At 48.3% G+C, this 10474-nt stretch overlaps 1 protein-coding gene across 1 annotated transcript in view; it reads left to right on the top strand.

Moving 5' to 3' along the window:
* LOC144142389 (uncharacterized) overlaps window positions 1–10474 on the top strand; it is a 462336-nt gene that overhangs the window by 48025 nt on the left and 403837 nt on the right. The window lies entirely within an intron of this gene.

Here is a 10474-nt window from a genome sequence, read left to right as displayed (position 1 = left end):
ACGGATTTATACATCCCCCAAAAAACATTCCACAACCACGAACACCCTGCCTAGGTATTTATACGCACTCCACAACAGCCGCCAAAACCCTCCAGGAGGATTTCGCCCCCCCCCCCCCTCCCCCGAAAAAATCTAAATTCTGGATAAACCTCTGAATTTTTCATTTCATTTATTTTATCATTAACCTAAGTGGGACTCGGAAGTTTATTTTCAGAAGTTCACAGCAGCCTAATTTGCTGTTGTGAAGATTTGAAAATAAACTTTTGCTTGTTAGACAGCTAGCGCTATCTACTGAGAACTGGATAAACTAAAACGCGTTTCTTGACAATTTTTTATCTCAGTGAAGAAATTGTATATATGTCTGAAAAAAGCAAACTCTGCCGTTAGGAACGTTTCGATGAATTCGTGAAACCTTCAGTATCGGTGCGCGATGCTTTGTAAGCCCGTGGGTGAAGAATTAATGAGTCCCATAGGATTGTGATCAGGCGAGTCCCCCTTACAGGCCCCAAAGATTAAATCAGGGGGGCAACCATTTCTCTGTGACAGTGTACAATTCGATACGAACAAAAAAATCCACGGTAGAATAACAAATCGGCGCGTTATAGTTTGGTAAAAACCGAACAAAAACGCTTGAACTGGTAGGTATTAGGTAATGCTGTCGTGAATATCTATTGCATTTCTATGTGCTGCTGAAAACTCGCGAAATCGTTCAGAAAGCCTTCCCCCTCTTATCCGCTCTCTCGAAACTGGATCGTTCCGGCTATTCAAATTAATGTCAGAATCAGCATCAGTTTTATTGCGGCAAAGCTGTTTTTTTACAGCAGGGTGTAATACATGATGACGTCCCGTAGTCTGCGGCTGCGTCGGGACTTCCTCGTACGGCAGAGCTGATCCAGTAAGATGCTTGACTGCTCACTGTGTGGCCAGTGGTATGCGAGGTTTACACATTTTTGTAGCTCTCTCAACAACAAGCCCTCAAGATCAGGATTTTCTGGTCGCCAGACTTGCACCTGACATCGAAATGTCCCTGGGGAGGCGATTTCTGTGGCGTTCCCACTTGTACCCAGTGATTGCAGATTCTTGCAAAAAGCTGTTAACAGCCTTTTAATGCTCAAGCATATTATTTTACAACCCCGGTGAGAAGTTCCGACTTGTTCCAGCCGGCCTCCGTTTTCGTACTCTGACCATCGCATTTGTGGTTTGAACTAACTTGTAGGGCGCAAGGAGGAGGGAACAGCTGTTACATTTGTTTTTTCCATGATTGAGAAATGATGTGTGGCTAACTGCTAGACAGCTCTCTGTGCTAGCAACTTTGGCTAGTGCAACACTTTGGCCCAATTCTGGCCATCGTCCTCTGCTATGACAGTGAGATCAAATGGCGTCATAAAAATATAGAGGCCAGAAAAAGACGGGGATAAAGAAGGCGCTTATAAAGGACGAACGCTCAGTATCAACTAGTTTTAGTTCGAAAAAAATTGAACCCTGTTCCACCCAGTGTGAAATCTGCTGAGTGGAGCTCTGGTCCTCTTATTGTGTCGGCTCGAACGTCAGCGGGCGCGCGCCTGAGAACGCAGTGCCGTCGCCGCGAATTCTGTGGTTTGCGCAAAGGAATCGGCAGCCGATCGTCAGCAGCTAAACACCCTCTCCCTTCCTAGAGGAAGCCGCCCATGCGAGGCCACTGCGCCCTCTATCGGTGGGTGTGGGCTGCAAGGGCAGGAAAGGTGCGTGGGAGTGAGGAAAGTTTAGAACCGCGGGAGAGGGACTGAAGGGTGGAAGCAAATCGATACAGGTTGTTGGGTGTACGACAAATTATTTGTTTACAACAGGAAAGTGAACTGCTGACAACCGACGCCCTGATACAAAGGGAGAGCCTCTAATTACCATCATCGTCACCTGCTACCCCTGCGTCACGCACGACGTACAGTAGACAGACTAAACGGCTCGACCTACCAACACCTCCGCTGCTAAAACTTCATGCAACAAAAAGCACAGGGCATTACAGGCGCGCCTGCGCACACATAAACCAGGCGAAAACCAGCGAAATGTTCTGCTACGGTTCACGGAACTCGCTTTCCCGCGGGCGTTTGGCTGGCGGAACCTGTACTCTTCTTTTTTTACGTGAAAAGCCTCCAAAAGCTCGTGTGTTCGTCATTTCGCGTGTTCAAAAAGTTCGCCATTTCTCGGATGACCTGAATGAAATGGCGGGCGTCCACTTCGCTACCACGGACTTACGTTTCCTCGTCTTTTAATTTAGTTCCTCTCACCACACGCATAATACAAGCTGTCAGCTGAATGATTGATGTTGCACCATACCTACCCCCAAAAAATTCTGAGAAAGGGAAGCTAAACATTGTGGTTAGGCAAGCCTACAAAACTGCACTCGTTCTATTTCCAAAAAAAAAAAAAAACGGCCACACGCGAATCACTGCAACTCGGTTTTCACAAGACATGGAAATAATTACAAGAAGCCCGCAATGTCGCCCAGCTGTCACGCCTCAAACTCACCAAAACTGGACGAACTACCCTTGCCCTCTTGGGATACACGGTTCCCGCCACCACAGGACCAAAAACAGTGCGTCCGTCTCGACATCCGGAAAACCACCAGAGCTGCTCCAATACCAGGCAACATGCATACTATCTACAACCAAGCACGACGCGCCGCCCGCGTCACAGCCCTCCAAATAAAGTACATGCTGGGCAATCTGACACCCGGTATTGCGACGCCTCCCCGTACCCACACAAACCCGTTCGTGGAGTTAGTATAATTACCCCCCCCCCCCCCGTAACAGAACTAACAGCAGCAACGATTAGCACTACAGCCCAGAAACTGCAGAACTGGCCATAGCATTGGCCGCAACTACTGCCCCCACCAGGATGAACAGAAATTCCGCGCGATAATTAAAGACTCTGAAGAGCATGCAGAAATTACACCAATGGCCCAATATGACCCTCCGCTCTTCATATCCTACGTTCTGCGAAGACGCTACCCCAAATCCAACTTCTCTGAACCCCCGGACACTAGTCTGTCGAGGGAAGCGACGCACGCCGCGGCCCGCGCACATGTACACTCCGGGCCATTTCTCAAGAGGGCAACGATCCAAGACCTAAACTGCTACTAAAATACACAGACATCTTGGATAACTACCGCCACGAGCGCAGAAGATTCCCACCACCGCAGCCCGAACTTACCCGCACCGAAGCCGCCACTCTGCGCAAATTACTAACGAACTCACAGCCACACGGCGCCGTTCTACGTGGCATCCCTGCATCTGCAAATTCTGCACCCAGCCCAGCACACTTGTACCCTATGGTACACCGAGAGTGCTCACGAAACACTAGCCTCTCCACAAACCCGAACTCCACCCACGATCTATGATACCCGACAAAACTGGACACCACTCACTCGCACCCACTCAAAAAAATATATATATATTTTTCCTCTCGCACTCACGCTCGCTGGTCGCCCTCACCACTCCAACTCGCTCGCAATCACGCTCACCACTCCCCCTCAACACTCGCACTCACTCGCGCTCACGCTCACCACTCGCCGTCACCACTCGCACTCACGCTCACGTTCACCACTCGCCATCAAAGCTCGTGCTCAACTCGCGCTCACCACTCGCATACGCGTGTGCGCAGCAGTCCCTCCATGATTCACGACACAGAAAAGTATCAGAGCATTACGGTGTCAGAAGTTCATCCAAACCGTGTTCCTAAACCATCACGCCCCCACATAATTAATTCTACGATGCCTCATAGCAGGGGTGCAGTGACAACATATTCCCGAAGCTGAACACAACCGCGAAATTAACAACCATCACAGCGAGCGGCCCCCTGCGACGAAGAGCCCACAGCGAGTACAAGCGCAAGTGTGGCGCTCACCGCGGTAAGCCCCACAAATCGCGCGACTGCACTCGCCACTCGTGAGAGGTGAGCGAGGCTCAGCACTCGCGAGTAGCAGTGAGGCTCGTCACTCGCAAATGGTGAGCCGGGTCTCGCCGCGAATGGAGCTCGCACTCGCCAACCCTAAACGATGGCGAGGCTCACTCACTCGTGAGTGGTGAGTGGGGTGTGTGTGAGTGCACTCGTGAGTGACCAGCCTACCTATGCCTACGAGCAGTGGGCGGCCCGGCTGACCAGCTCAGACCCCTCCGACCGGCGAGACCTGCATGGTACGAAGAGCAAGAGCAGCCAGCGAGGACCTGGGTTTTCCAGACTAAAGAAGACCGCCAACAGAGCAAGTGCCCCTAACATTAGCACCTAAAGCTCGTCCTGAATAAAGTTTATTCCATCCATCTATCTATCCAAAAGAACACCATTAAAGAAAAATGGGAAAGGAGGCGTTACCTCGTGCAGCTTTTCACAGGACGGGGCAGAGAGTTTCGACTTTCAATATATGCGCACCACCGGTATCTTAACTTCTGATGTGTACTAAAACTGGCAATTTTTCGGCGAGTGACCGAGGCTACGGACACGCTGCCATCCAGCTGAGCCTTACCTTCGCCGACACCATAACTGGCCCTATACTACGTCTCTCACCCTGAAACGCCGGGGACGAAAACAGTCGGAAACGGTATATTTCTTCGATCGGATCCGCTCGAAGCCCTGTTCTGTGGGCGGCGCAAATTGATCATCGCCAATTCACGCCTTTCATTCTCGCTGCGCGGGCATCTACGGCCGTCAGAACACAGCGAGGCCGCATTGATTTTGGCCCGCCCGATTCCGCGGATAGCGTGCCTGGTGTTTGGTCATCGTGCATGCATTCTTCTTTTCTGGGTGTTTTGCTTTGTGCTCGATGACTGAAATGGAAGAATTACGACGAACGTGGTGAATGTTGTGAGGGGTTCAATAGCATATTCGTTCTCGCTGTACGCGTAGTTATAACCGACTGTCTTCTATGCTCCAGATCGCTACAACAGGGGCTCGTGTAGAGGGGACGTGGCATTGATTATGCGACAGAAGCAAGACAATGACGGCTGTGGTGCATCTTTGATGAGAGAAGCTACATTGATTAGTGGAGACAAAAGTTTCAGGAGATCCAATATGCACGAATACGAACGCTACAGCTAAAGGTAGCGGAAAAGTCGACATTTTCGTGATGAATTTTCACTAGTATTTATTTGCATATAACAAATTCCATGTCATGTTTTCGCATATAAAATTTTTCTGGTCCCCTCTTTTCGGTTCAAATGGCCAGCGCTGACGCTTCTTCAAATTTGGCTCAATCGCATCTCTTGTTAATTTTTTTCAGAAAAAAAAAGTTTTCTTCAGAAAAAAATGAACGTACGCTTGTTACGCACAATGTTTATTCCTCTAGAAGCCACACTAAATTGTAAATAATGCTGCTCTGGGGAGGAATGCACGCATAAAGTATAACCAGTAAAGTTCAATCGGAGCAATCTTTTGTTTACGCCTCGCTAGCGCTTTAATTATGAATGCAATCAATGGCAGCTTTAGTTCCCTGCAACGTCACCAGCACGCATCGACGTGTGGCGTAAGGACAGCAAAAATAAAGGATAATTGAAGTCCGCGCTAGGAACAACAGCAGAAGCAGCCAGCCTGTACACCTGCATGATTTAGAAATGCACCGCGTATCTGCTCTGCTGCCCAGCCCTGTCTAATTGACGGTAACGTCGATTGACTAAGTGCGGCTCTCTTTAATGGACGAGCGGAAGTGTCACTCATCGCGCGCTCACAATGGGCGCACGCAGAAAACCATAGTTTATTAATCCAATGGCCTGTCCGTATCGGCGCACTCCGCGTATTCAATTCACCCGAGAGACATGAATGCGCGGTTCGCCTTCAATTTTAATTAAGGGCATACAACATGTACAACTAGTGCCTAACGGGCATAAATATTTCGATATATGGCCAGTGGTAGGTTCCTCTGCGCTACACTCGCGTCGCCCAAGAGGAGGTGTGCTCTGCAAGAAGTGTTGCTTTAGGGCTTAGTGCAGTGTTTAGTAGACCTATCCACACTACTCTCCCGTCATTTGCACTTTGAAATCAACAGTATTTCTTTTAGGCTCACCTGTCGCTCCGAAAACTTGTTAATGCCACTGCAGCGTGACCCTGTAATATTACCTAAGTCTTAGCTAGACCTTGGGTAAAACCGTCCTGTCCTTAGAGTGCTGCCGCTTGTACAAGCCTGTCCTGTTGAGAACTTTTCGTTGAGAAAGGATGAATTCTTTTTAGACGATCAATTAACGACCGTTTTTTTTTTGTAACCAGAAGTAATTTTAATTCTCCAGACTCCTGGCAGTGTAAGCTAAACGGCTGTTATTTCGGCGCGTTGAGCCCAGTGTCACATTTCAAAAGCTCCACCTTTCAGGGAAGAAGGACGTTTATAGCGTATACAATGGACATCACAGCGTCGGCCTTCTATTCCGGCCTCCGAGTGATGCTTTTCGTCTGCGAGACATTGGGCTGTCCTTTTGCGGGCAGCGTACGCACCCCAAAAAGCGCTGACAATCGGCGTTCGACCTTGAAAATTCTGTGCCACGTCGCTTTCTCCGTTGTCTGCCTCCTACTGACCTGCCTTCCCGCGCTGAGTTTCGTGATGCTGCGGCTGTGGCACAACGGGCCCGCCAACCGACTCAACAGCGTCACCCGATCCGGCCTCTACGTGGTGGTCTACAGCCAGGCGCTGCTCAGCTTCCTCAACATGGCGCTCAGGAGGGCCCAGCTCGCGGACATCGCGCGCGGGGCGGCGGAGGTCGAACGGCGACTACGCGTAGACCCCCGACGCGTTCGTCGACGTCTTCGGAAGGTCAGCCTTTGGTGCCTCGCCTACTGCGTCGTAGACGCCCTCAAGTTGTTCGTGGGCGTGGGCATCAACGGAGTGAGTGAGGTGTTCTCGCAGGCAGGGTTGAGCGAGCCCGTCAAGTGGCTGTTCCTGCCGTCCCACTTTGCGAGCTGCGTCATCATCGCGGCCTGGTACAACATGGCCTTCTGGCAGATCGCCTACTTTTCAAGCACACTCGCCGAGTACTTCTCGACTTTGTCGGACTCTCTGGAGGACGGGCTGCGTTCTTCACAGTCATCGTGGACAGTAACCGACGAAAGGGTTAGGGCAGCCACCGAGGAAGCGCGCGCGAATCTGGTCGAGCTGCAGAAGCTCATGAACAAGGTGGATGTCTTCGTCGGAATCCAGGGGCTGTGGTGCTACGCCGGAAGCGTGTTCTTCCTGTGCGCTACGCTCTACACCGTGGTCATCTCGGACACCTCCACGGCCGACATCGTGCTGAGGTTGTCGCACGTGGCCATCATGGCCGCCGGAATCGTCCTTTCGACGGAGGCCTCCGGCCGCATGAGCGGAGAGGTGAGGGGATATGCCAGCATTTGTGTAGACGCACTGCGTTTCAGGCGGCCACAAGCCTGTCATTCTCAGACGAATTAGCCTTAAAAGAATCGCCGCAATAACTTCGCAATACTAGCGCTGTCTTTGCTTTGGACGTTGTAAACTGCAATAAGGTGTTTCAGGCAATAGCAGCATGACTTTGAATTGAACCTTTCCTAAACAAGTGTGGAGGAGACTTCGCGGGAAATAAATATAGAGAAACTTCGGAACTCGTTTAAATGCGCGGTCGTTCCAAAACCTGTCACATTTCTTAAAACATTTTAAATTTACTTAATTACAGGGCGGGTGCCCTCATAACAGCACCTCGACTCAGACAAATAAAGTTTATTCATCATTACCCCGACATCTGAAGAAAATATTAATCATCCCAGAAATATGTGTCATTCCTGTTCAGGGCTGAGAAATTATAGTTTTCTACATTAAACGCAATAACTGGGGGTTCTTTTTTTTAAAAAAACCAGCCTTACAATCATCCATATAGTGTGAGTGTTCGAAACATGTTATTTAATGCTTCGAAAGTTAGTTCCCTAAAAGGACAAGCTATAGTGGCATTTAGGTTACAGTGCTCGTGCGGTATACGTCGCTGGGGCGAAGTTCTGGGAATCGAAAGGCCATTGTTTCATCATCTCCTGATGGTTACCTATAGGAACCGAAAATGCAGCTTCCTGGTTGATTGATTGATTGATTGATGATTGATTGATTGATTGATTGATTGATTGATTGATTGATTGATTGATTGATTGATTGATTGATTGATTGATTGATTGATTGATTGATTGATTGTAGGGTTTAACGCGCCGACGCAACGCAGGCGACGAGGCGCGCCGTAGTGGCGGGCTCCGTATCATTTTTTACCACCTGGGGATCTTTAACGTGCGCCAAAATCTAAAAAAAATGAAGCTTCCGTCTAATGGTGTTCTCTTTTTCCCTATCGATTTCGAAACGCGTCAAAATTCCCAAGGGCTAGAAAAGAGTTTGCGGTACTTCTTAAATAGAAAAGGGATGTGTAGGAAGGGGGGGGGGGGGGGGGCAAGGTGGGGCCACTCATTAAAGTAGAACGTGCTGTTCGTTATACATAGTGATATTTGGAACATGCATTTATTTGCGCAGATAGTGCAGACCTAAAATAGCAGTAATCGTATCGCAAGGTTTACGATATACGGTTTTAAATTACCGTCACACGAGCTTACGGATCATGCTAACTTTATTGCCGCGATTTCTTTTTGCTTCAAGGCATCACGAATTCATAGCGTCATCCAGACATCGGATATGGAGGCCCTTTCTGGTGAATCAGTTCATAGGGTACGTACACAACGCAGGAATTAAATTGATAAATTGAGCATTAAATTGATAAATGTCGATTGAAGCTATGATCGTCTTCGGCATACGCTTAAAAAGTGGGTACAACAAACCTGAAATCTCTTTTCTCTGTTTTCAGTTGCATATACTGATACAAACGGCCAGTGACACACGGGTCTGCTTGACTGGCTGCGGAATGTTCCTTATCGACCTCCGCCTTATCGTCGTCGTAAGTAACCCAGTGGTTCTGAATGTATCTGTTTCTGAAAATGGGGAAGTCATTGTTACTCCCGCTTGCTGCCTGGCCGACCGTATAATAGAGTTGAGTGCCTTCCCCTTCCAGTTCTGGCACCTCGTATTGTTTCGCAGCTGGATGCCTTTCTGATGGCCCACGGAAAATTTTGCATGCTCTGGTGATTCGCCACTCTTTCATCTGCTTTCCTTATTACATAGCGGACCTGGTTGTTTGAAGCTTTAAAGGGACAGACAACCGATTTTCGCCGAGTATATATTCTCTATCCCAAATGAAAGGGCATCACTTAAAGCACCTTGACGAGAAACGGTTTTGCTGATAACGCCCTAGTACTTTTTTAATCGAATTTTTTTGATCTGCGAGCCGTATGTGCCCCTCCCAAAAATGATGCTGGCAACCATGACATAGAGTAGCTCGGCAACATACTTTTGTCTGTATGCGAATGAAAAACGATATTTAAAAACTTGTCCCCAGCTAAAAAAGTTTGAATCGCAGGCTTTCCTGTTCCGTTGTGTGTTTTTAATGCAACGGTCTATTGTGCACGAATGCGCCATCTGTTGGGCTAGACGATAGGTAGAATCTGGCTTCACGTTGTGGAGGCGGGAAGTTCGATTCTCCACGGGCGCGACGTTTTTTTTTAAAGCTGCCGTTGGCGTATTTGGAAACTGAAATCAAATATTTTGGCAGAACAAACGCCTCTGACTCAGGCAGAATCGTCAAAGTTCACTGGGTCTGTTTACTGAACGCTGCCATTGATTCTGGGCATGGTGGCTCAGTTAGCCACACTGAGAGCAACCCAGCGGCGGCGGGCGGCGTGTCTTTAGAATTTTCAAAATAATGATTAGAAATACATATACAATTAACCTTGTACAAATACTTCTGTTAAAAGGTTTTCAATACGTAAATAAACGTTTCAGCAGTTACAGTCTATAGCTGCAAGGTTTGCAGGTCACGTGACAGGGACACATTGTAGTGCCAAGTTTCGACACTACGAACCGCCACCCTTCCGATTTCACGAAGTTTGCTACCAAAGTAAAATTATTTCCGCCGATTTGTGTAGAAATTGCTTGTGGTTACCGGTCTATATAAAACGCTGGCTTTCATATGAGCTAGAGAACATATACGCGACAAAAATTGGTTGTCTGTCCCTTTAAACTGGCGCGGATGTTATTGTGACGCGGCTATCTTTCAGATGAAGTAAACTTGTATTTGGCATGGGGGGTCTCGTTAAAAGGACAGGGATTTTCGTCGAGTATATTTTCTTTATCTTTCCCTCCGGCGATGACAAAGGTCAAGGCACGGAGTGTAATTAAGAATAATAGATACATATTACAAAAAACAATATATTTTCTTTATCCTAAGTGAAAGGACATCAATTGAAACACTTTACCCGGTAACGTTTTGGTGATAGCGCCCTAGAACTTTTGAAGTCGGAATTTTTACATCTACCAGCCGTACGTGTCCCGCCAAAAAGGAATGCTACCATGGCACTGAGCTGTGCGGCAACACACTTTTAGCTGCACGTGAGATTGAAAGAGCATTTAGGAATTGGTCCCACGCGG

This window comes from Haemaphysalis longicornis, unplaced genomic scaffold, assembly GCF_048455015.1.
Source record: "Haemaphysalis longicornis isolate Haplotype H1 unplaced genomic scaffold, Haemaphysalis longicornis Haplotype H1 scaffold_6, whole genome shotgun sequence".
NCBI lineage: Eukaryota > Metazoa > Arthropoda > Arachnida > Ixodida > Ixodidae > Haemaphysalis > Haemaphysalis longicornis.
This window is presented reverse-complemented; position numbering and strand designations above follow the sequence as displayed.